Genomic DNA, 25,895 nt, shown 5'->3' with positions numbered 1-25,895 from the left:
TAAAACGTAACCGGTTTTAAAGCACTAGTTATGGTCAAGGACATCTCTGAGCAGTGAAGGCACATGCTGCTGGGGTGTAGGTTACATGGCATGTCTCAAACTTGATGGACTAAGAATCCTGTTTCCCTCAACAGCCCATGTTCTGTGACACATTACTGTATAGATGCTGTGCTGCATTGTCAATAGACTTGACCTTGGGCAACCAGGAAGCAAATGTAGCTCTTTGGGATCTTGTGACCCATAGTGGAGTTTTGGACATGGCACAGTTTGCAGCAACTTACTAGTTTTTTCTGTTCTCCCAGATCATGGAATCAGGTTGAATAAATAGGTCTTGAAGAGTTGAATTTATTGAAAAACGCTTAAATCATAAAAAAGTCTCTAAGCTAGGATTAAACTTCAAATCTGACCATCCAGAAAATGCCAAGGCTTCGAAGAGCTTCCAGAACCTTCTGGGCACAATGACTGTGCCCAGCAAGATCAGCCCTGGGACGTGTCATAAATCATGCACCGCTTGGCAAAGATGCCCAATGAGGCATATGATCCCAATAAAACTGAAGAAGTCTGAGTTCAAAAACCTCACGCACCAGGGAAGGGTGACAGAGAAAGATATTCACTAGGAGAACATATCTCATGTGCGGTATTCTGTGTAAAAGACTGATAGAATCTTTTACAATAAAAGACTGATATAATAGATGGCGTCTAGAAGGATTTTTTGTAGTTGTTTATTCTCATGTAAGACAGGTTTTCCAATTTGACATTTTAATGAAAATCAAAGTTGTTCTGAAGTTTGTATAATAGAATAAAATCCCTTGTATGAAAAATGATCTAACCCCACAGTAACTTGGACCCTGAAACACCTAATCACCTTATTATCACCATCCAGTTAAAAGCCATTACTGATGTCAGGAGCACTTTCTCATTCATGGAGACCCAGAGAAATCAAAACCCACACTTGTGTGAATGTGTGTGTGCATGGGGGGGGGTCAACTATTTTGGTTCAAAATCAAATTTGCTCTTTTTCTATATCTACTTATTCATAATATGCAACCTCCAGAATTTTGGTGGTTTCAAGATCAGCAAACCACAATTATTCTGTCCACAATTTTCAACTGTTCATTTCTCCTCAGTGTAAGAAACTGCCTGATTTCTCTACCGCTTTTCGGCAACAAGAAATTACGTTTAATAATATAGATTGTGGTTCAGACTTTGCCTGATTGTCATTAGCAAAAAAAGGACAGGAGCTCTGGCAAATTCTGTTACTTCCTGGGTTGCTCACAGAAGAATGGACTATAAAACTTCTTGGCTGTAAAGTACATAAAGCATATATATTAAAGCAGGGGGCTTTTTCTCCAGGTTGAATAAATAGGTCTAATACAGGTAATTTTATTGAGAAATGCTTAAAAAGTCTTTGGAAAGGACCCAAGGTATATTTTCTTTCTTCCTTATCCTGATCTCCCTGGCTACAAACTTGTATCACAATTCTAATCTTTTTCTCTCTCTCTCCCATAGTCACAAATCCAGACTCTCAAGAAAGAAAAAAAAAAAAAAAGACAAGAGATAGACCCTAGAACAGATTCTTTCCACATAAAATATAGAACAACTCCGCTTAACTCCCTGTGGCTCCCAGGGCTAAAACTAAGTCAGTTAAAATTACTAATATAATGAAAACAAGAGTCTTCACAAAACTTTTGATAAAAAGAAGCTTCATATTCATCAGTTATCTGTGACTGACATCAGTCATCATATACCTCATTTCTAGATCATCATTCCTCAAACTTTTGTCATTAAACTAAGAGCTACCTGCCTTGGGGGACGGTGATGGGCAAGGGGTTACAAAACCTTGCCAATCCCTAAGCCAAGCTCCAGACCTGCTGAGTCAGAAGCTCTAGGCATGCACCTATTGGAATGGTCCGTGTACTCCTTGTAACTTTTTTCTTAAACGAAGTGGTATGCAAATTTTGGTACATGTTCAAACCACTGGTGTCTCTCCCCACCATGGAAATGGGTCACTAATTGACTGGGTTCTGGGCATTAATAATTTGAACAAACTTTCCAGATGACCCTGACACTCCGCCCTGAGTTTCAGGATCGTGGCTTTACATCTATGTCATATAAGCTGAATGAGCATCACTAGGCAGGAAAACTTTATTCAATTAGGAAAGCAGGTAACCAGGTTTTTCTCCAAGTGAATAAGAAGGATTTGAGACACATCTCATTTCAGTCTGTTTCAATACAAAGTAAACTTAAAAAAAATATATATGCATTTTAATAAATACCTTCCATGAGATATGTGTAGCAACAAACATAAATATTACTTACAACAAAATTAAAAGAAAGGCTTAACACTAAGGTGGTTTGTTGATTATTCAATGATTTACTTATCTCTCCTTTCCAGAGTTTAGAGACTGACCTAGAATACACAGCATGGCTTGTATGCAGTGTATAGGGTCCCTCAGTCTTTCTCTAAATACAGAAAGCCCTTAACTCTTGCTGTTAACAGGTATCTAGCAGCTTAACAGCTGGAGTGCTTGAGTGCTTGTTGTCTGTCTGTCTGTCTCTCTCTCTTTCTCTCCTTCTGCCCTCCCCCACCCCACCCAGCAAGCAGCTCACTGCCAATCTCTAATAAACAGGATTTTCCTCCCCCGATTATACTCTGCAATAGAAAGATGTAAAAACGCCAAACTTTTCCCTCTTCTTTTCAGACAACATACCAGGAACTTACTAAATGCTCGGCGTACAGCTCACAAGCGCTTAAATCTCTTTTTTTCTTTTTGGTTTAAGTTGTCCCCTCCTCTTTCTGCTTAAAGTCGTAAAATTGTTTCCTCCTTTTGGCTGTGCTTTGATCCCTCCCCCTCCCTCCCCCGCTGACCAAGCCCAAGTGACTGAGTGGTTCCTCCAGCCCTATAAGTACAGGTGGTGTCCTTTATTTGTCCCCTTTCCTCACCAGGTATTCCGCCACAAGGGACCGTCTTCCTTCTGGGTGGTGTCTTAATAATTCCACTCTTAGCTTGTGTTTCATTTATTAACCAAAGAGGCCATTCGACTAATTAGGCTCTAGTGCCCTGGTGTCCTACATAAACAAACGAAAATCTAAGCTCCTAAATGCCTCAAGGTTACAAAATCAAAACACTAAGGACAACCAATCACAAGCAGCCAGCTAGGCTTTCAGCTACAGCCAATTAATAATTTCCTTACTTCCCTCCTGCGTGTTCTCTATACTCCATCAGCCCTTCCTCTGGCTCCGGTGGCAACGTGCTTCTGACCATTTCCGGTGTGACACTGCCTGGCTGCAATCGATTTTTGCTCAACGCATCCTTACAATTTTTGATATGCCTCAGTTTATCTTTTAACAACAGTTATAGAGGGCTTAACAGATCTTAAGTACTTATAACGTCCTTATAAACAGGAAAAATACATGAGAGCATATTTGTGATATAAAAGTAGGCTGAGTCTTGTGCCTCAAGTTCTCCACACTATCCAGGTAGAAAAATCCAATGGTTGTGCAGATTAATGTAAGTATTGCAATACTTTGTCAACTTGTATCCTTTGCTGAAGGATGGCAAACATAGCATTCCCTCCTTTCCAGTATTCATTTACCTGGCATGTTCCAATTCCTCTACCTTTCCACTCTCTTGCCAACCCAAATTAAGTGGCCTGCTAAGGAGTTTGTTGTGCTCTCCTTCCAGAAGCCTGCATAATTTACTCATGGAGGTGGCAGAACGGGTATCATAATTCACTGTTAACTGGGAGTTATCCTATGGACACCTAAATTCAATATGCTGATAGAGGGCAAAGTAATTGAAAAAGGCAAAAGCCCAAAGAACTTAAACCTTCCACAACCTGAAAGGGGTGCTAATAGCCGAGATCTCATTAAAAGATAAGGTCTGCATGTAAACGCAGACAAAGGCAGGGGAGGCGGGCAGAATGTGATTGACGGCGCACCTGCAGCCTCTGCCCACCAGAGACCTTCACAATTTAGAACAACAAAGGGCTTTACTCCTCTTTCCCTCCCTGAGCTCCTGGTGCCCGAGTTTTTCTACACAGGTCACTTCATCTCATTATTTAAAGAACTTTAAAAATCCAGTTATGTCTTCAAAAAGACTTCAGTCCTTGACACTCAGTGTGAACGCTTTTATCACAATTAAGGCCCCTTGTAGACAAGTACTGTTAAACCCAAGATTTAGGAACAACAAGTGCAATAAACAAGAAACACACACACACAATATCCCAATATGATCAGGTTGTATTTCTATGTTCCATGGCTTACCTCTAATTGTTTCTGCCTCTTCAATAAAGAAAAAAGAATATTAGTAAAATACGTATGATTTGCTAACTTAATTTTCCAAAATGTGACTTCACTTTGTAGCTGCCAATTAAACTCGCAGTCCAAATCTCCTGCTTTGGTGTTCCATGTCTGCACCTGCAGGCTCTCACAGGAGTGTGGCTCTAGTCCCAGGTCTTCTAATGACCAGTTCTATGGCACTGGGGAAGTGATTTCACTGCCTTAGGGTTTAGCGGGATGAAGTTGTACTAAACACTCTTACATTATGTTTGGAGCATGTATTTCAGCATCTTCTATGTGAGAAGCTCTGCAAAATGTGTGGAGAAGATGACAGGTGTGATCAGTCTTTGCCTACAAGAAGCTTAATTTAATATGAGAGTAAGAGAGAACCTACCAGCACTGTCTATTATGACTGGTCCTGGGGCCTCATCTAGCTTGACCCTCTATTACATTAGATTCAATTCAATTCAATTCAATTTGATTTCATTTGATTCATCACACATATTCATGCAGCCACACCAGATACCTTGTCATCTCCACAACTTCACCATATCTGCAACAAAATTCTAATATATCTGTAACAACATTCTAACTTTACAATTTTATTACTTAATTATTTCTAACATCGTAGTTATTTGCCTGTCAAGATCATACTGATTCACCAGCCCCTTTAAACTTTCCCTATATACTTGAAGTACAGTATTACTGGATGCATAAAATACTCAATAAAAGTAAGAACAGAAATCAATGAAATAGGAAACAAGGATTTAATAGAAAAACATTAAAAACACAAACTATGGTTCTCTAAAACAATAATAAAATTTGTAAAACCACAGCAAGATTATTTAAGGAAAAATAAATTCAAGGAATACAAATGAAAAAGAAAAAAATCAGTATAAATATGTAAAATATTCAATATATAAAAAAGAATATAATAAACAACTTTATGTCAATACATTTGCTAATTTCGACAAAATAAAATTTCACAAACAAAATGTACAAAAAGTGGAAACTTCCCTGGTGGCGCAGTGGTTAAGAATCCGCCTGCCAATGCAGGGGACAAGGGTTCGATCCCTGGTCCAGGATGTTCCCACATGCCACGGAGCAACTAAGCCCGTGCGCCACAACTACTGAGCCTGCGCTCTAGAGCCTATGCTCCATAACAAGAGAAGCCACCGCAATGAGAAGCCCGCACACTGCAAAGACCCAATGCAGCCAATAAATTTAAAAAATTAAAAAAAAAAAATTTACAAAAAGTAAAACAATTAGAAATAGAATTCTAATCCTGCATCCATTTAATTAACATCTTTTATTAAAACCTTCATATAAAAATATTTCAGACCCAGACAGTTTTCCTGAGAACTTCATCATAGCATTCAAGGAAGTAATAACTCAACCTTACACAAACTCTTCTAGAGAGTAATATAAAAAAAAGAAAGACTTACCAACTCATTTCATGAGGCCAACATAAACTTGATAGCCAAAATTTGCCAAGATCATTACAAAAAGAGAAAATTGCAGGATAATCTTTCTCAGTAGTCAAAGACATAAATCCTAAATACAATTTTTGCAAAGAAAATCTAATGATATATTAAAAGGAAACCCCATGACAATCAAATAATTTTGCTGACGTTAACAGAATAAAGAAAAAAATCATGATCATCCCAAATTCAGTAAAAACAATTGATGAAAATAAATGCAAAACTATACTTGAAAACTTCTTGGCAAACTCAGAACAACAGGGAAGTAAATTCCCTCCTATTATCCTATCTTCCCCTTACCTCCCATATGAAAATGTCTTTGACCATTTAAGCCACAGTTATCTCTGCTTTTTTTCAACTCCTGTTTTTTACAATAAACGGCTATTTTTCTTACTATTTTTCCCTTGCACTTGCTTATATAATACATGTAATGAAATTTAAGTTTCTTGTTATATTGGCATGATCTCTCAACTAAATTATCACCTCCTTGAGGTGAGGGACTCTGGATAAGATATACACTTAAAAGATTAAAAATAAATCTTTTTTCCCCTTCAATAAACATAAAGTTGGACAATGTATCAGGCACTAACAGGTTAGCTTCTAAATATACAGTCAGAAGACATGGAGCTTGCCCACAAGAAATTCAGTCTAGCAGAGGAAACAAACATATGAATGAAAATAAACAATAAACCTAACAGACAAAGTCAAAGAACAATGCAATAACAGAAAAAAATAACTATTTCAGTGAGTAGTAATATAAGCCCATAGAATGTTATAGTTTGACAGCACTTTCTAAGATTTTCTGTTGCAATCTATTTACATTTATTAGCTGAATGCATTTAATTGTTATCACTGGGTGCTTACTATGTTCCTGAATATACAAAGATGAATGAGATGTGATCCCTGCCCTTATGAAAACCACAGTCAACTGAATGGTAATGAAATATGGCAGGTAGATTATAGAGAGAAGAAAAAAGAAAAAAGTGGTCGGGGAGCACAAACGACAAAGACATCAGCTCTGTCTGAGGCATCAGGGAAGGCTCACTGCAGTGACCGTCAATTACTTATTCAATCAATATATTCTGAGTCCCTTCAATGAGCCTGGTACTGTGCTAAAAGCCAAAAGTTAGAAGAGAAAACAAAATAGACCTAAAATGTAATGACATTTAATCTGGATTTTTAAAAAAATAGTCCTTTAAAAGAGAATATGGTCTGGAAGAAAATGATATACATGAGAAAAAGTTTGAGAGGCAGTATAGTTGTTAAGAGGTCAGTTCTGAAGCCTGAATGCCCATATTTTATTCCAATCTTAGGCACTCCCTAGTTAGGTAACTTTGGGCAGATTAATCCTCCAAGGTCTCATTTTCTTCATCTTTAAAATGTGAATGATGGGCTTCCCTGGTGGCGCAGTGGTTGAGAATCTGCCTGCCAATGCAGGAGACACGGGTTCGAGCCCTGGTCTGGGAAGATCCCACATGCCACGGAGCAAATGGGCCCGTGAGCCACAATTACTGAGCCTGCGCGTCTGGAGCCTGTGCTCCGCAACAAGAGAGGCTGTGATAGTGAGAGGCCCGCGCACCATGATGAAGAGTGGCCCCCGCTTGCCACAACTAGAGAAAGCCCTCGCACAGAAACGAAGATCCAACACAGCCATTAATAAATAAATAAAGCACACCTAGTATAGTGTAATTTAAAAAAAAAATTGATAAAAAAAAAAAAAATGTGAATGATGACATTAATAGCGTATACTTCTCATGTCGGTTGTAACTTTTAAATGATTTAATACATGCAAAGTATGTAATACGGCAACGGGAACATAGTAATTCCTCAGTACACACTGATAGAAGAAATGTAGATTTTTTTAAACAAGAAATTTACATAACTGTTTTTTGTTTGGGGAAGATTGTGATGGTTTCCGCTGGGTAGATAATGGATCGGAGTAGTAAGACCTTTAAGTAAAGAAATGATGACCTAAGTCAGTGGCAATAGAGATGCAGAGGAGAACTCGTACAAGAGGTGTTCCAGAGGTTAAGATGAAAAGGATTTAGTGATGGTTTTCACGTGAAAGGAGAGAGATGAAGAGTTGGCAGTGGGAAACAGAATGGATACTCTATCAGTTTCCTAGGGCTGTCACAACAAAGTACCACAAACTGGGTGGCTTAAAACAACTTAATTGTTTTATGTCCCAGTTCTGGACACCAGACGTCTGAAATCAAATACGGAAGTCGGAAGGTTAGTTCCTTCTGAAGACTCTGAGGGAGAATCTGTCCCATGCCTCTCTGCTAACTTCTGGCGGTTGCCGGCAACCCCTGGCATTCCTCGTCTTGTGGATGCAGCAGCCCAGTAGTCTCTGCCTCCATCCTCACCTGGTGCTCTGTCTGTGTTCCTCCACCTGGCCTTCTCAGGAGGACACCAGTCACTGGATTTAGGTACAGTCCTAATCCAGTACAACTCATCTTAACTAATTACATATGTTTCCACACCCTGTTTTCAAGTAAGTTCACATCGGAAGTTCTGGGTGGACTTGAATTTGGAGCTGGGGGCCGCTATTCAACTCACTACAGAAGGTGACACTCTTAACCAAGTGCAGATGGATGAGAAGGTTTAAGCTGGAGACTGGGAGAATGACTTGCATTTCACCATATTAAGGCTTAGGTACCTACAGAGAATCCCAGTAAATATGCCCAGCCAGCAGATAGAATTAGGGGTTAGAATTCAGATGAGAATAGCAGTTTGGCAATCAGTAATATTCAGAAGACAGTTATTTTAGTAAATGAGACCTTCCTGAGGGTATACCCAGAATGTGATAAGAAGGAGAACAAGAAAATCTTCTTAGGGTAAAAAAAAAACCTTGCGATCTTTTAAGTTTCTTAAAATATTAAGGGTTTCTTACACTTTTCTTTGTAATGTGTGAGTCGCTGATGATAATTGTATCCAATTTTTAAATCCCTGTGTAAACTCCTGATGTGATGACCTTGCCAATTTTATTAGCCAAAAAGCAATAGAGGATTTACAAAATACGCTTGATAGAAATGGACACAAAGTTCTTTTATATTTAACAATTTGTTTCTATTCTGATCAAATTGTTATTTCTTGAAATATCTGCACCTATTATTATGCAAATAACACTACTGACTTGTCGCATTTATTACTTCCCTTAAGAGGTTGAACTAATGCAGTTCTTCTATCCATAAATACTTTATGTCCTATACAAGACCACATGTGTATTGGGAGGAATTCTAAACTTAAAATTTTTTAAAAAATAAGAAAAACACTTGAATTTCACTGCAACTGCAAGATTAACTCAGTGTAACATTGATCAAATCACTTGACCTTTCTGTATCTCAGTTTCTTCAACCACAAAATGAGGAAAATAATAACTACCCCTGAGCTTACAGATTGCTAGAAAGCTTGAATAAAATAAAACATGGAAAAACCTTTTGTCAACCACACAGGGGTATATAAATGAAAGATACTGTCAGACCAATGTTATGATAAAGACCAAGTTTAATACAATGACCACAATCCAAGAAAGTCCTATAGCTAAGACAGTGTTTGGAGATCCAGTAGCTTTGGAACAAGTAGTTGGAGTGGTGGAATCAAAGGAACACATGACAGGGAAAATAGTCCAGGTTCTCTGAAAAACAGCTCCAAGAAATAAGGGTTAGCTCTTGACTACTAAGAAATAGCACCGTTCGATACAGCAGTTTGGCAAACGGTCAAAGGGTGGGGGGCGGGGGGAGAGGGTCCACTCAGAACATGGGTCAAACCTTTAGGGTGAGTTGTAATCCTAGAGGTTGTACCAGGCTGTGCAGATAAAGATCCACAATCAATCAGCCTATCTGTCTTCATAAGCAGATAACAGAGCAAGGAATTATTTTCACCCTCTGAGACCCTCAATATCTCCAAATACTCTCCCTTCCTTACCCAACATACAGAGAAAAAAGAAAAGTTGCCCAGTGGCGAAAAGTGGGTAGAAGCCAGGACCAAGGGCATTCTCCCTCTGGTTCAGGACACACAGGATAGGTATGATCTCTGTGTACAGGGCCTCAGAAGCAATGCCAGGGTCTCAGAAACAGCTGGCATGAAATAGCAAGTGAGGCCAAGTTGATGTATATGCAAACTGAGCAGAGGTGGATTAAAGAAGAATAAGAAATGATAAAGAAAATGCTGTAACACTGTATTATTTCTGTTGAGTTAGTGCATGGACCAAATTCACCCTACTCCTGTTTTTGTAAATAGTTTTACTAGACACAAACTCATTCATGTGTTCATTGCTATAGCCACTTATGCACCACATGGCAGAGCTGTTTTGGGGACAAAGACCATATGGCCTGCATAGCAAATATATGTACTATCTTCCCTTTACAGAAAAAAGTTCCCTAACCTCTGTGTTAGAGGAATGGAAGAAGCACAATATTACAGGGAATAGAAAATCTCAACCAAAGCACAGAGCAAGAAGTGGGATTTGATGTCGGGAAGAGGTGGATTGCAGGAAATGGAGAACACTTGGACCAAATAAACAAAACGATTACAACATATATTCATCATATTATCTTAAATGAATTGAGAACAGATGAATAAAGTACAGCTCTTTGATGTCCTAGTTCCTGGATGTTCTCACAGATGTCATCATCACTAAAATAAATATTTGAACTAGATGCATCTCTAGAGACCATTCGGGCCTGAACGTCCACAATTGCAGCATTCCCCAGTTTCTCCTAGAGTAAGTATCTTGCTACTTGGCAGGAAAGATTCCTTATTATCATTTATTTTCTTTTAAACCAAAAGGGAAGGAGCACTGATGTGGACTATTACATTTTTCCTACTTAACACTTTTTGATTAAGAAGCTTCATTCTTGTGGAAAAGGCCTTTTAAAAATCTCAAATCATCGGGAAAACTGAATTGGGAACTTCATTCACATTTTAAATGAATAAGGAGATGATGTGTATGAAGTGGGTGTATATCTTACAAGAAGAAAATAAACATTTTTCAACTGTGAATTCAAGACTCTAAACTCACATCACCCTCACCTTATCCCCACAACTTCCTCCTCTCCTACGTCCCCTATCTCAGTAAATAGCAACATTATCTACTTAGTCAGACAGGTGAGGAACACACAAGTCACTTTTAATGATTGTTTCTTACCCTCTGCAGCAACTCCCAGAGCATCTATCAGGGCTCCAAGCTCTCTTTAGCATCTCCAATATCTTCACTGCTACTCCACTAACTAGGTTTAATCTCCATCCTTTCTTCCCTTGGAAGCACAGCTCCCTTCCTGGTTACAGCAACGTTGGCCAATTCATTTGATTAACTCTTAAAATTTATTGCTATCAGAATAAAGTGCAAACTCCCTTAAATGGTTTTCAAGGTCCTTCATGATCCTGTCCTCTGGTTTTAATTCATTATTCTAATCACTTAACCTTCTTCATCCACTCACTTGGTCACCACCCATGGGATACTGTATCCTTACTGTGTCTAATGACACACGCTTACCTGTCCATACTCAACTGGCTGATTCTTCAGAAATCAGCTTAAATGTCATCTCTTCAAGTAAGCTTCCAATAAGCCCATGAGAAGTAGCCATGCTGAGTAGCAAATACAAGCTTATATCAGTTTACATCATAACATAAGCAATCTGTGTCTTATCACTTTATGCCCAGCACCTAATAGAGTGCCTGGCTTGTAGTAGGCAATAAAGAAATATTTGTTCAAGACAATTGGATAAATAAGTCATTGGACTATTTAAAAACAGAATGTGAAAATTTCACTAGAAAGTAAAAAGCTGAAAAAAGTAGCCAATATGAAAAGTGATATTCTGTGCCCACAGTATGAAAAATAGTTATAAACAGTATATGTGTTTAAGACAGTGTAATTATATAATCTGTCACAATCATTTTACTACACTTTGTCATATTTAAAATGCTTTAAGATGCAAAAAATAAACAATTCAACAATCAGTCCTAAGCAGGCAGTAAACAAACAAGCACACACACAAAAATCATATAGGCATCTGTACAAAAATCTTAAAGAATCTGAAATGATTAGGAAATTTTAAAAAATAATAATAAACCCCATCTATTGAAAAGGCTAAGAGTGAATCAACCACTGATTGTCAAATGAAACACCAGTGTGTAGTGTCCATCCCTTCATTTAGGTGTCATTAGATAGCACGAGGGAGGGACAAGGAAAGGGAAATGCAGGTTGGGAGGAGAAAGAGCGGGAATCAGGAAAGAGAGATGGAGGATAATATTCATACCTTGTATTTGTTCAATATGACAGAATTATTTTTAAATAATCTACATCTACGAAAGTTTGTTATAATTTTTTGTGTCCTGAATTCCTTTTGCAGTCTGGTGAACTCTTTGAGCCTCATCTGAGAATATTTTTTTAATGAGTAAAACAGCATAGTGGGAACATAAACCAATCACATTGCAATACTGTTCTTAACCCTAAATTAGGCACCTTAGATGCAAGTTCAAAATTATTTAAATGAAGAGCAACCTTGTTCTTTGAGTCAAAGATTTAGTTTTATTACTGATGAATATGAAGTGTACAAATGAGGTATTTCGCTTATCTGCATCATTGAGTCAGTCTGGGGAGTACTGACATAAAATGAGTAATGACAGTGTCTGAAATGTCTTGCTAGCATGCATCTAAGCCCCACTGATCAGCAGGCCTGTCTTTATCCAACTGAATCTTAGACTCACCCTGCTAACTAAACTCATCTCCCAATGCCCACAGGCACTGATTATACTTACAGAGATGACACTGGTCCAAGGCATAGCAAAAGCACTAATCCAAAGGGATTATAAAGAAAACAATAGCACTCTATTTCCAGTTATAAACAGCCATACAAAGTTCTTGAATGCATGGCTTATATCTTACATGATGTGTTAGTGTAACACATAAATATAGCAATGCAGTTCCATGAATTAAGGAAAATTCTACATTCTTTTCTCTACTTGCACTAGATACTACTGCTATTTTTCCTATTTAGAATTTATTTTTGATATTGATATCATGTAATTTGGATAAATTATAAATAGGCATGCCTAGCTGCTCATATTAGATACATGCAAATATAATTGAACAAATTAAAATATAGGGGGACAGTTGATTAACCACATAGAAAAGAATAAAATTAGATCTTCACCCTATGCTATAGGTCAAGAAACAAATTTCAATGAATTATAGCAGTAAGTATAAAAATAAATTAAATATAAATAAAAATACAAATTAAAACAATAAGTACATATCTACTTATCTGACGGAAAATATCAAAATGGCATTCTGAGCAAAGGCCTTAACATAAACAGAAAGTTGATAGAGCTAACAACATAAAAAAATAAATATTTGCTTAAAATGTAAAAAATAATATCAAAAAGCATACATCATTTTAATGAATATTACACATAGTATTATATTTAAAATAAAAAGAGATTTAACAAACCATCCAGAAAAGAATGATTCAACTAATAAAAACACAAGTGAGGGAAAAAATAGACAATTCACAATGAACTACATAAACATATTATTGTTAAAATCCGTCTCAGGAACATTTTATAAAAATTCAAATTTAAACTGAAGTTAATTTTCTTCTCAGAAAATATTTTTTAAACCCTGATTTTTACAGTTGGCCTGGAAAAGAAAAGACATACATTTGTTGGTGCGGCTAATTTGACCACATGTACCAATTACATTAAAATATTAACTTAATAGTCACAATTCATCTTGAGAATAATCAGAGATGTACAAAAAGAATTATATACAAAGATATTCATTGTCAAAACATAGAATAATATCAAGAAATTTTAAAAGAGAAGAAAATGTGCTCACTATATAGGTGTAAAGAACAATCTGAAAAAAGTGTATAACTATAAATATGTTAAAAAATGACTAAGAAGATGCAGGCCAGAACATCAGTGAGACTTCTGCTTCCAATCAAGATGGGGTAAAAGAACAGATTTATCCTCCCTCTTGAAACAATTAAATATTACAACCAAATATATGAAAGAGCATCCCTCAAAACATTAGGTACTGGGCAAGGCAGTGATTTCTAAGAAATGGGAAGTTGGGAAGTGAACAACATGAGCTGGAAGATTGCTCCCACTTACTGCTTTGAGAAAGCTTCCGGGCCACAGTGCAGGGAAGGGAGATGCGATCAGAGCCAGGAGTTGAGGGAACAAAACTGGGCGTCCAACAAAGCCAAGATGGATGCAGGTCTCAGCATCCGAGAGAGAAGAGAGCTGCATGGAGAAGGAACTCCAGAGATCTGTGGGGGGCGGGCGGTGCCTTCAAGAATTCTGTCGACTACTATTGATCAGTGTGTGCATGTGAGGAAAGTACCTGAGACCTGGGAAAGAAATACCTGATGGATTAAAGGGAACTGTCCCTGGAGCTCCAAGAGAGCAAGAAACAGTACCTGCACCTAACAGCCACAGTAATAAACATGAGTCAGAGCGCATCTGTGTGAGTGCTAAGAAGGGTCTTGCCGTAGGAGAGGGAAGAAGATCTGGTCCCTCTAACAAAGCCTTAAAGGAAGATGTGAAAGAACCAAACTGTTCCTGAGTGACTAAACCCTGTGTAGTGCCAAGCCCTAGAGTGCTGGAGATATAAAAATACGTACAGGACCGCAGTACATTCACCTTGTTCAGCAGCCAGTCAAAAATTACAAGGCAAATAGAAAAGTAGGAAAATATCACCCATAATGAGGAAAAAAATCAATCCATTGAAACAGATCCAGAAACAACAGAGATAATAGAATTAGCAGACAACAACATTAAAACAGTTTTTACTACTATATCCCATATGTTCAAGCAGATAGAGGAAAGAATAAACATTTCAAGAGTCAAGGAGATGGGGCTTCCCTGGTGGTAGTGGTTAAGAATCCACCTGCCAATGCAGGGAACACGGGTTTGAGCCCTGGTCCTGGAATATCCCACATGACGTGGAGCAACTAAGCCCGGGTGCCACAACTACTGAGCCTGTGCTCTAGAGCCCACAAGCCACAACTACTGAGGCCCACGCACCTAGAGCCCGTGTTTCACAACAAGAGAAGCCACCTCAATAAGGAGCTTGTGCACCGCAACGAAGAGTGACCCCCGCTCGCTGCAAGTAGGGAAAGCCCATGGACAGCAACAAAGACCCAACACAACCAAAAGTAAATAAAAATAAATAAATTAAAAAGAAAAAAAGAGAGTCAAGGAGATATAAAAAGACTCAAATTGAATTTCTGAGTTAAGAATTAAAACGTCAGGCAGGAAAAACACACTGGATGGGACTGATGGCAGATTAAACTTGGTGGAGGAAAAGATTAGTGAACTTGATGATCAGCTGTGATTAGCTTTCTATTGCTGTTGTAACAAATTACTGCAAACTCAGTGGCTTGCTAAACACACACATTTATTATCTTACAGTTCTGTAGGTGAGCAGTCCAACACAGGAGTAATATCAAGGTTTTGGAAGGACTGCTTTCCTTCTGGAGGTTTTTGAGGCGAATCTGTTTCCTTGTCTTTTCCAGCTGCTAGAGGCTGCCCTCATTTCTCAGTTCATGGTCCCTTCCTCCTCCTTCAAATCCAGAAATGATACGTTGAGCTTATCTCACGTTTCATGTCTGTGATCTATTCTTCTGCCTCCTTCTTCCACTTTTAAGAGCTCATGTGATTAACGCAAGCCCCTCCCCAAGACAAACCAGGTTAATCACCTTATTTTAAAGTCATCTCAAGAGAAATATTAGTTCTATCAGCACTAAAGAGCAATATTAGGAAAGAAAAAATGTCTGCAATAAATGATCTCAGCTTCCTCCTTCAGAAATCAAAAAAGAGAATTAAATTAAACCCAAAGTAAGCAAATGAAAAAAAATAAAATAGATCACAATAGAAATCAATTAATAAAAGGAAATATATGTATACATTTATATTTACACATTTTCTCTACTCGGTATTTTAGTAGAAAGAAATAGCACATTCATATTTTCAGAATTTAATAAATACATTTTAAAATGTTCAGGCTAGTAGATTTAAAACAAAGATTATTTTTAATAAAGGGCAAACCATATTCAATATTGAGATGTAACTACAGTCAAATCTTAAAGAAATTATTAAACCAATTATGGGGGGGGGGGAATATTCTTTATCAAGGCCATGTTTCAGCGTGTACCCAAAATAACAACTCCCATTCATCCATTCATTAATTCCACAAACATGTATTAAGCACCTACTTACTAAGAGCTAAGCAGTGTACTGGAACCTGAAGATACAGCAGTGAACAACCCATAAAACTTTGCTCCTGGGTTGGGGTGTACAGAGATGACGGCCAAGGCTGCTGCCAACAGTATCTGAACCACACCACTCTGGTGCTCTGCCCGTCTCCACATGAGAAGTTCATTTGCTTCTTCTGATGGAGTTTTTCAGAGATGTTTCCCCTGCACAAGGGGTTGCTCTCTGACAACCCAATTCTTTCCTCTTCCCACACCCTTCTCCTTCCCAGGGCATGGAGCCAGGTTGAGTGGGTGAGGTACGTGTGTGTATACGTGCATGTGCGTGGTACGTGTACTGTGGCGAGAGCAGGATAGGACCTTACCAGAAGCATTGCTTCTGCCTATATTCAGACCTGCCTTGGGGGCTAGCCCACAGTACAAACGTAATCACATGCGGTGACCTTCTTCGTACATCACAAATCCTATGGTTTCTCCCTCCAGTTGGTTCCCTTTTGGGTTCCAGAAAAAATATTTAGTAAGTGTGACTATTGCCCCGTCTCAGTTCTGGTCTGACAGTGGATATTTCAGACAGTGGATATAATCAGAAGATATGGATATTTCTTGTCTCTGAGCCTAACTCAAGTGGTACAAAGTTTCCTGCATAGGCTCCACGGCATTTAAGAGGTTGAAATGGAGATTTTAGAAAACATCTAGAGAACGGTGTAGCCTAAAACCACCAGTTAGCATTATTAGTGTCAATGCCATAGTGCCCAAATCACTATTAAATATAACTTTTGTTTTGAGGTATTTTCCCCACTAAGTTGTGCATTCTTTTAGGGGCTATGTCTCACTCATTTTATATCTTTAATGCCTTATAAAATACCTACATGTAGGAAGAAGTAGACAGTATTTATTAATCAATAACAATAGCTATCAATTTCATCTAAAAGCTTTGAACTTTATTCAGCTTTTGCTAAGCACACCCCTAAATAAAATGCTCTCACTTTCTAACTTCAGAAATTGTTGACAGACCATGGCAACCCACCATGGGTCTCCTTTTCATAGTTTGGGCTAGAAAAACACAGTACCCTTCCTTTTTCCTCTCTGAGTCCTTTATGTGTTTCTGATTCACCTAATGTGAGTTCACTCTGGGCACCTCAGAGCTCTTCTACAAATTTAACAAGTAAAATTAGATCATTTTGTTAATGAACTTTAGAAATCACTACTTTAAACTTGAATCCTTTTAAACAAGCTTTTTTTTTTTTTTTTTTTTTTTTACAGTGTATGAAGTTAAAAATAACTCAGAGTAGGCACTATCTTGTTGATAACTGAAATCTCCAGTCTTCTATAGCAAGGAATGTTTTATTTTCTTCTTTTTTCTCTTAAACCATCTTATTTACGTATGGTACCCTGCTCGCAAACATTTGTTTATGTTATGTATTGTTTTCGCACCTGCTTCTTTGAAACATAAACTGAACTGAACATAATGGTTCCCTGAGCTGGTTTGTTTTGTTGTCTGTGTTTTTTTGTTTGTTTTTGTTTTTTATTGTTTTGTGGACACTTGCAAACATCCAAACATCGTTTTTCCTCAGAATTCCCCAATTAGAGTAACCTCACGATTAAGGTTACAGCAACTGTGTCCTTCAAAAACTTCTCCAGCAAGATTTTCTCAAGAACTCCAAAAAAACAGGACCATCTCTGATGCTTTGTGAATTGCCTTTAAGAAGAATTATTTTGACCAAAGGCCCCTAGAGTCCTCCTGGTGGCATGTCGCATGGTGCTCTCTGAAGGAATTTGTGCTTGAAAACATACAGGAATTATTTAGATGTACTCCCAGGGCTGATTAACATGAGCCTCCACACCACCAAATACGTACGGAAAGTAATCTAACAAGTTGACAATGATACTTCCCACCCATAAGCTCTTCCTACTATCACTGTTTGGATTGTTTGCCTTTTGCTACCTCATAGGTAGGTCTAAGTGGGGCAAGCTGGAAATGAGATCTCAGGTCAACTTCCCACTGCTGGCAGAGGGAAGCCGGCTGTGATGAACTCTCCATGTAGTCAGTGAATTTTCGAGTTGGTACATAGCACATCCATCCTCTTCTCCTATCACCCTACTAAGGACCCTTTCCTCTTTCAAAGAACAGATCAAAATTATGATTCTATCTTACTGATTTACATCATTATGCCCACTCCTTAACTTTGTATCTCCATGGAATTGTGGCATTCGATTTCAATATGAATATGATGTTTTGATGCTTTGATTTGTGAAAGTCTAATAAATAGAAGTGCCATTTCTATGATTAAAATTTTTCTTGACAATTAAAAAAGATGTTAAAATTATCTTCAATTACATTTCAAGCATAAAACAGAAGTGTTAAATTAAACATAAATAAGATTAATTTTTACCTCACATGATCTACTTGGAAATGTGATTCATATAGAATCATAGTCAGAAACACATGAAATAACAAGGCATAGATTTATTCAGGGACCAAAGATCAGACCCTTGTTACAGTCACCATTCATTACCTTTACTTTTAGCCTCTTTGAGCAGATCATATGAGAAATTTTAAGATTTAGTGAAACGGTTAACTCATGCAAAATATAAATACTTTGGGGAGTGGTATTGTAAGCAGAAAATAGTATATGTGTTACAATTTTGAGAACCAACACATTTTGAAAAAAAAATGTAGATAAGTTTTTAAATGTTTAGATTTAGGAAATGAGAGATATTTATTTACAAATTCTTAGTTTTCAAAAACTTTTAATTTTAGTTATTAATGTCAAGAGCAAACATAAGCCCTATTGTTAGCTATTGTCTTTTTAAGAAAATAAACTGTGATAATGCAAATGCCTCAAAAATAGTTTCAAAGGCAAACACTTCTCCGTAATTCTAATGTGGAGATCTAAATATTTACACGGATATTTATAACTGTCCTACAAGCATACTATTATAAATCATAACAGTGTTAAAACAGTGATCCTGAAATATCCTGTAAATAAGAAAATACCCACATTAGAAGAAAGACCATAAATATCTGACATAATGAAAGAGTATAGCTTTTTTTTTCCTTACAAGATTAAAACATTCCCATGTATCTTTATTTTGCATGTGAGCTGTGAGGCTATAAACCGTAAAGCACAAACCAGTAGGAAGCCTAACTACGTTGTGAAGAAACTAAACTAGTTTGCATTTAAGATGGAATTTGAATTCTATATATTTTATAGGCCTATACATTCTGTGAAAGTTTGTGGCATGCATGCATATCCACATACACATTTACTTAATGATGTCTTAAAACCCAGTAGAAATACTGAAGGAAATAGAGGTGGTCAGAGCTAAAAGTGACTCAGAGGAGCCAGGATAGGAATCTGTAAAGATATCACTGTTCCCAAGACCCCCAAATTTGAAGAGAGGAATTAATAGCTCTAAAGGATGTGTGACAGCAGAATTTCTCAAACATGTTGCACATTATTTGTTCCAAACTACAAAATGATGTGTAAGCACTTCAGGAAAATCTCAGGAGTAGAAGAAAATGGTTCCTATTTGCTAAAAACAGGCTCTCACAATTTGTCACCTTGGAAAGATTCCATTTCATTTTTTGTGAAATTTGTTTTTAAGTGTGAAGTGCAGAAATTTCTTTCACACTCCACAGTGCATACACTTCACCTCATATTCCCAGAATAATTCACAGGAGGATATATGCCATATATTAAACAGCCAATGTGTATGGTGAAAGAGTTTTAAACATTTTCTTGTTATAGTTTTATTTATTTTATTTTTGTTTAAAATTAGAGCTCCTTTTAAAGTATAATAGAAGGATGAGAGCTCAGCTGATGGTGATGACATGCTTTTTCTTGTCACCATGCAAAAGCTGCCTCTTATACAGTTGGCTCTGCTGTTTAACCACTATCACACTCCAAATTTAATAATTATGTAGAACATAGAGCACAGCACACATTTTCTTGTATGTTAGGTTTTGGGGGCTGTATCAAACTATTTTATGCTATTTACTTTAATATGAACAAAAATCCATTATTTATCTTTTACTTTATCGTGTCAAATGTATTCCTGTAAGACAAATCATATTTTAAATTACATGGATTATTGAAAAGTAAATGAAGATGTTATACATAGATAGACTCATAACCTCATAAAATCGATAGAGACTGTGTCAAAATGATGCTCGTTTCCTGAAATTTGAAAATATCTTAGATATCGATTACCTCTATTTCTCAACTCTTAGTGCACTAATCATTTATTCCACGTTTTAGCACTTTATTGTATATACTCTCATCCTCTTGTTCCTTGTGTGTTTTAGTATAAATAAATTATCTGATTAAAAGCTTCTTACGGAGGGGAAATCAATCTCCCACTTGATTTTATACTGTCCACATAAACAGTATAAAATCTGGAGACACAGGCTTCCCTGGTGGCACAGTGGTTAAGAATCCGCCTGCCAATGCAGGGGACACAGGTTCGAGCCCTGGTCCAGGAAGATCCCACATGCTGCGGAGCAACTAGGCCCGTGAGCCACAACTACTGAGCCTGCACGTCTGGAGCCTGTGCTCTGCAACAAGAGAGCCCGTGACAGTGAGAGGCCCGCGCACCACGATGAAGAGTGGCCCCCGCTCGCCGCAACTAGAGAAAGCCCTCGCATAGAAACGAAGACCCAACACAGCCAAAAATAAATAAATAAATAAATTTATATAAAAAAAAAATCTGGAGACACAAAGCAATTGCTCAATCATACCTGTGATTGCCTGATTTAATGAAGGTAGACATATTCAAAGGAGAGCCTCATGAATGGCATTCCTTTACGAGGTTAGCTTACACAATACTCATCTGTCATTTTTTCATTTCTCCACTTTCTTCCCATTTAGCAGCTTTCACAACAAGGGTAAGCTTATTCGTAAATTCTACCCTTCTTCATTGACTTATAACTGAACATTAACTATATATATATAAAAACTATTATATATATATTTCATATATATATATGAAAACTCTTATAGAAGCATTCAAAATGGTCAAGTGGTCATTTTTGCTTTATCATTTTGTTCAGGTGTTACATGCCTCTCCCTACGAATAACACTTTTTTAAAAGGAGAGTAAGAAAGAAGGCTATTTTGAATTAAGGGATAATTTTAACAAAACTGTGTACATCAAAATCATATCTTAATTTAAAAACCATTTAACTTCTGAGTGAGTTACTTGGAGAAAACTCTATTTTGGGTTCTAAAAGATCATGGGTTGGGAGGCAAAGCAATATCAAAGAATGCCTATTTTTCTTTGTTTTCTCTTGTTGAATTCAAACTCGTTCTGGGTCTTCACTGAATCTCAGTAATCGCCCTCACATCTCTTCCAAAACAATCCATCAGAGGACCTTCAAGATGGCGGAGGAGTAAGACACAGAGATCACCTTCCTCTCGACAAATACATCAGAAATACATCTACATGTGGAACAGCTCCTACAGAACACCTACTGAACACTGGCAGAAGACCTCAGACCTCCCAAAAGGCAAGAAACTCCCCACGTACCTGGGTAGGGCAAAAGATAAAAGAAAAAACAGAGACAGAAGAATAGGGACGGGACCTGCACCAGTGGGAGGGAGCCGTGAAGGAGGAAAGGTTTCCACGCACTAGGAGCCCCTTCGCGGGCGGAGACTGTGGGTGGCGGAGCGGGGAAGCTTCGGAGCCATGGAGCAGAGCGCAGCCACAGGGGTGCGGAAGGCAAAGCGGAGAGATTCCCGCACAGAGGCTCAGCGCCGAGCAGCACTCACCAGCCCGAGAGGCTTCTCTGCTCCCCCGCCGGGGCGGGCGGGGGCTGGGAGCTGAGGCGCGGGCTTCAGTCGGATCGCAGGGAGAGGACTGGGGTTGGCGGCGTGAACACAGCCTGAAGGGGCTAGTGCGCCACAGCTAGCCGGGAGGGAGTCTGGGAAAAGGTCTGGAGCTGCTGAAGAGGCAAGAGACTTTTTCTTGCCTCTTTGTTTCCTGGTGCGCGAGGAGAGGGGATTCAGAGTGCTGCCTAAATGAGCTCCAGAGACGGGCGCGAGCCACGGCTATCAGCGTGGACCCCAGAGACGGGCCTGAGACGCTAAGGCTGCTGCTGCCACCACCAAGAAGCCTGTGTGCGAGCACAGGTCACTCTCCACACCGCCCCTCCCGGGAGCCAGTGCAGCCCGCCACCGCCAGGCTCCCGTGATCCGGGGACAACTTCCCCGGGAGAACGCACGGCACGCCTCAGGCTGGAGCAATGTCACAACGCCTTTGCCACCGCAGGCTCGCCCCGCACTCTGTACCCCTCCCTCCCCCCGGCCTGAGTGAGCCAGAGCCCCCGAAGCAGCTGCTCCTTTAACCCCATCCTGTCTGGGAGAGGAAGAGATGCCCTCAGGCGACCTACACGCAAAGACGGGTCCAAATCCAAAGCTAAATCCCAGGAGCTGTGCAAACAAAGAAGAGAAAGGGAAATCTCTCCCAGCAGCCTCAGGAGCAGCGGATTAAATCTCCACAATCAACTTGATGTGCCTGCATCTGTTGAATACCTGAATAGACAACGAATCATCCCAAATTGAAGAGGTGGACTTTGGGAGCAATGATATACATATGTTTTCCCCTTTTTCTCTTTTTGTGAGTGTGTATGTGTATGCTTCTGTGTGTGATTTTGTCTGTATAGCTTTTCTTTTACCATTTGTCCTAGGGTTCTGTCAGTTTTGTTTTTGTTTTTTTGTTTTTTACTTTTTAAAAATTTTTTCTTAATATTTATTTTAACAACTTTATTTTATCTTTGTTCTTTCTTTATTTATTTATTTTCTACCTTTTATTCTGAGCCGTGCAGATAAAAGGCTCTTGGTGCTCCAGCCAAGGGTCAGGGCTGTGCCTCTGAGGTGGGAGAGCCAACTTCAGGACACTGGTCCACAAGAGACCTCCCAGCTCCACATAATATCAAACGGCAAAAATCTCCCAGAGATCTCCATCTCAACGCCAAGACCCAGCTTCACTCAACGACCAGCAAGCTACAGTGCTGCACACCCTATGCCAAACAACTAGCAAGACAGGAACACAACCCCATCCATTAGCAGAGAGGCTGCCTAAAATCATAATAATGCCACAGACATGCCAAAACACACCACCAAACGTGGACCTGTCCACCAGAAAGACAAGATCCAGTCTCATCCTCCAGAACACAGGCACTAGTCCCCTCCACCAGGAAGCCTACACAACCCACTGAACCAACCTTACCCACTGGTGACAGACACCAAAAACAACGGGAACTACGAACCTGCAGCCTGCAAAAAGGAGACCCCAAACACAGTAAGTGAAGCAAAATGAGAAGACAGAAAAACACACAGCAGATGAAGGAGCAAGGCAAAAACCAACCAGACCTAACAAATGAAGAGGAAATAGGCAGTCTACCTGAAAAACAATTCAGAATAATGGTAGTAAAGTTGATCAAAAATCTTAGAAATAAAACAGAGAAAATACAAGAAACGTTTAACAAGGACATAGAAGAACTAAAGAGCAAACAAACAGTGATGAACAACACAATAAATGAAATTAAAAATTCTCTAGAAGAGATCAATAGCAGAATAACTGAGGCAGAAGAACGGATAAGTGACTTGGAAGAAAAAACAGTGGAAATAACTACTGCAGAGTAGAATAAAGAAAAAAGAATGAAAAGAATTGAGGACAGTCTCAGAGACCTCTGGGACAACATTATACGCACCAACATTCAAATTATAGGGGTCCCAGAAGAAGAAGAGAAAAAGAAAGGGACTGAGAAAATATTTGAAGAGATGATAGTTGAAAACTTCCCTAATATGGGAAAGGAAATAGTTAATCAAGTCCATGAAGCACAGAGAGCCCCATACAGGATAAATCCAAGGAGAAACATGCCAAGGCACATATTAATCAAACTATCAAAAATTAAATACAAAGAAAAAATATTAAAAGCAGCAAGGGAAAAACAACAAATAACAAAGAAGGGAATCCCCATAAGGTTAACAGCTGATGTTTCAGCAGAAACTCTGCAAGCCAGAAGGGAGTGGCAGGATATATTTAAATGATGAAGGAGAAAAACCTACAACCAAGATTACTCTACCCAGCAAGGATCTCATTCAGATTTGACAGAGAAATTAAAACCTTTAGGGACAAGCAAAAGCTAAGAGAATTCAGCACCACCAAACCAGCTTTTACAACAAATGCTAAAGGAACTTCTCTAGGCAGGAAACACAAGAGAAGCAAAAGATCTACAATAACAAGCCCAGCAACAATTAAGAAAATGGTAATAAGAACATACATATCGATAATTACCTTAAATGTAAATGGATTAAATGCTCCAACCAAAAGACACAGGCTGGCTGAATGGATACAAAACCAAGACCTGTATATATGCTGCCTACAAGAGACCCACTTCAGACCTAGGGAGACATACAGACTGAAACTGAGGGGATGGAAAAAGATATTCCATGCAAATGGAAATCAAAAGAAAGCTGGAGTAGCAATTCTCATATCAGACAAAATAGACTTTAAAATAAAGACTATTACAAGAGACAAAGGACACTACATAATGATCAAGGGATCGATCCAAGAGGAAGGTATAACAATTGTAAATATTTATGCACCCAACATAGGAGCACCTCAATACATAAGGCAAATACTAACAGCCATAAAAGGGGAAATCGACAGTAACACAATCATGGTAGGGGACTTTAACACCCCACTTTCACTAATGGACAGATCATCCAAAATGAAAATAAGTAAGGAAACACAAGCTTTAAATGATACATTAAAAAAGATGGACTTAATTGATGTTTATAGGACATTCCATCCAAAAACAACAGAATACACATTCTTCTCAAGTACTCATGGAACATCCTCCAGGATAGATCATATCTTGGGTCACAAATCAAGCCTTGGTAAATTGAAGAAAACTGAAATCGTATCAAGTATCTTTTCCGAACCACAACGCTATGAGACTAGGTATCAATTACAGGGAAAAAAATCTGTAAAAAATACAAACACATGGAGGCTAAACAATACACTACTTAATAACCAAGAGATCACTGAAGAAATCAAAGAGGAAATCAAAAAATACCTAGAAAGAAATGACAACGAAAACATGACCACACAAAACCTATGGGATGCAGCAAAAGCAGTTCTAAGAGGGAAGTTTATAGCAATACAATCCTACCTTAAGAAACAAGAAACATCTCAAATAAACAACCTAACCTAACACCTAAAGCAATTAGAGAAAGAGGAACAAAGAAACCTCAAAGTTAGCAGAAGGAAAGAAATCATAAAGATCAGATCAGAAATAAATGAAAAAGAAATGAAAGGAACAATAGCAAAGATCAATAAAACTAAAAGCTGGTTCTTTGAGAAGATAAACAAAATTGATAAACCATTAGCCAGACTCATCAAGAAAAAAAGGGAGAAGACTCAAATCAATAGAATTAGAAATGAAACAGGAGAAGTAACAACTGACACTGCAGAAATACAAAGGATCATGAGAGATTACTACAAGCAACCCTATGCCAATAAAGTGGACAACCTGGAAGAAATGGACAAATACTTAGAAATGCACCACCTTCTGAGACTGAACCAGGAAGAAATAGAAAATATGAACACACCAATCACAAGCACTGAAATTGAAACTGTGATTAAAAATCTTCCAACAAACAAAAGCCCAGGACCAGATGGCTTCACAGGCAAATTCTATCAAACATTTAGAGAAGAGCTAACACCTATCCTTCTCAAACTCTTCCAAAATGTAGCAGAGGGAGGAACACTCCCAAACTCATTCTATGAGGCCACCAGCACCCTGATACCAAAACCAGACAAAGATGTCACAAACAAAGAAAACTACAGGCCAATATCACTGATGAACGTAGATGCAAAAATCCTCAACAAAATACTAGCAAAC

The sequence above is a fragment of the Balaenoptera borealis genome, assembly GCF_965194805.1.
Source record: "Balaenoptera borealis genome assembly, chromosome: 18".
NCBI classification, from domain to species: Eukaryota; Metazoa; Chordata; class Mammalia; order Artiodactyla; family Balaenopteridae; genus Balaenoptera; species Balaenoptera borealis.
The sequence above is the reverse complement of the archived record's forward strand: the minus strand, read 5'-3'. Positions refer to the sequence as shown.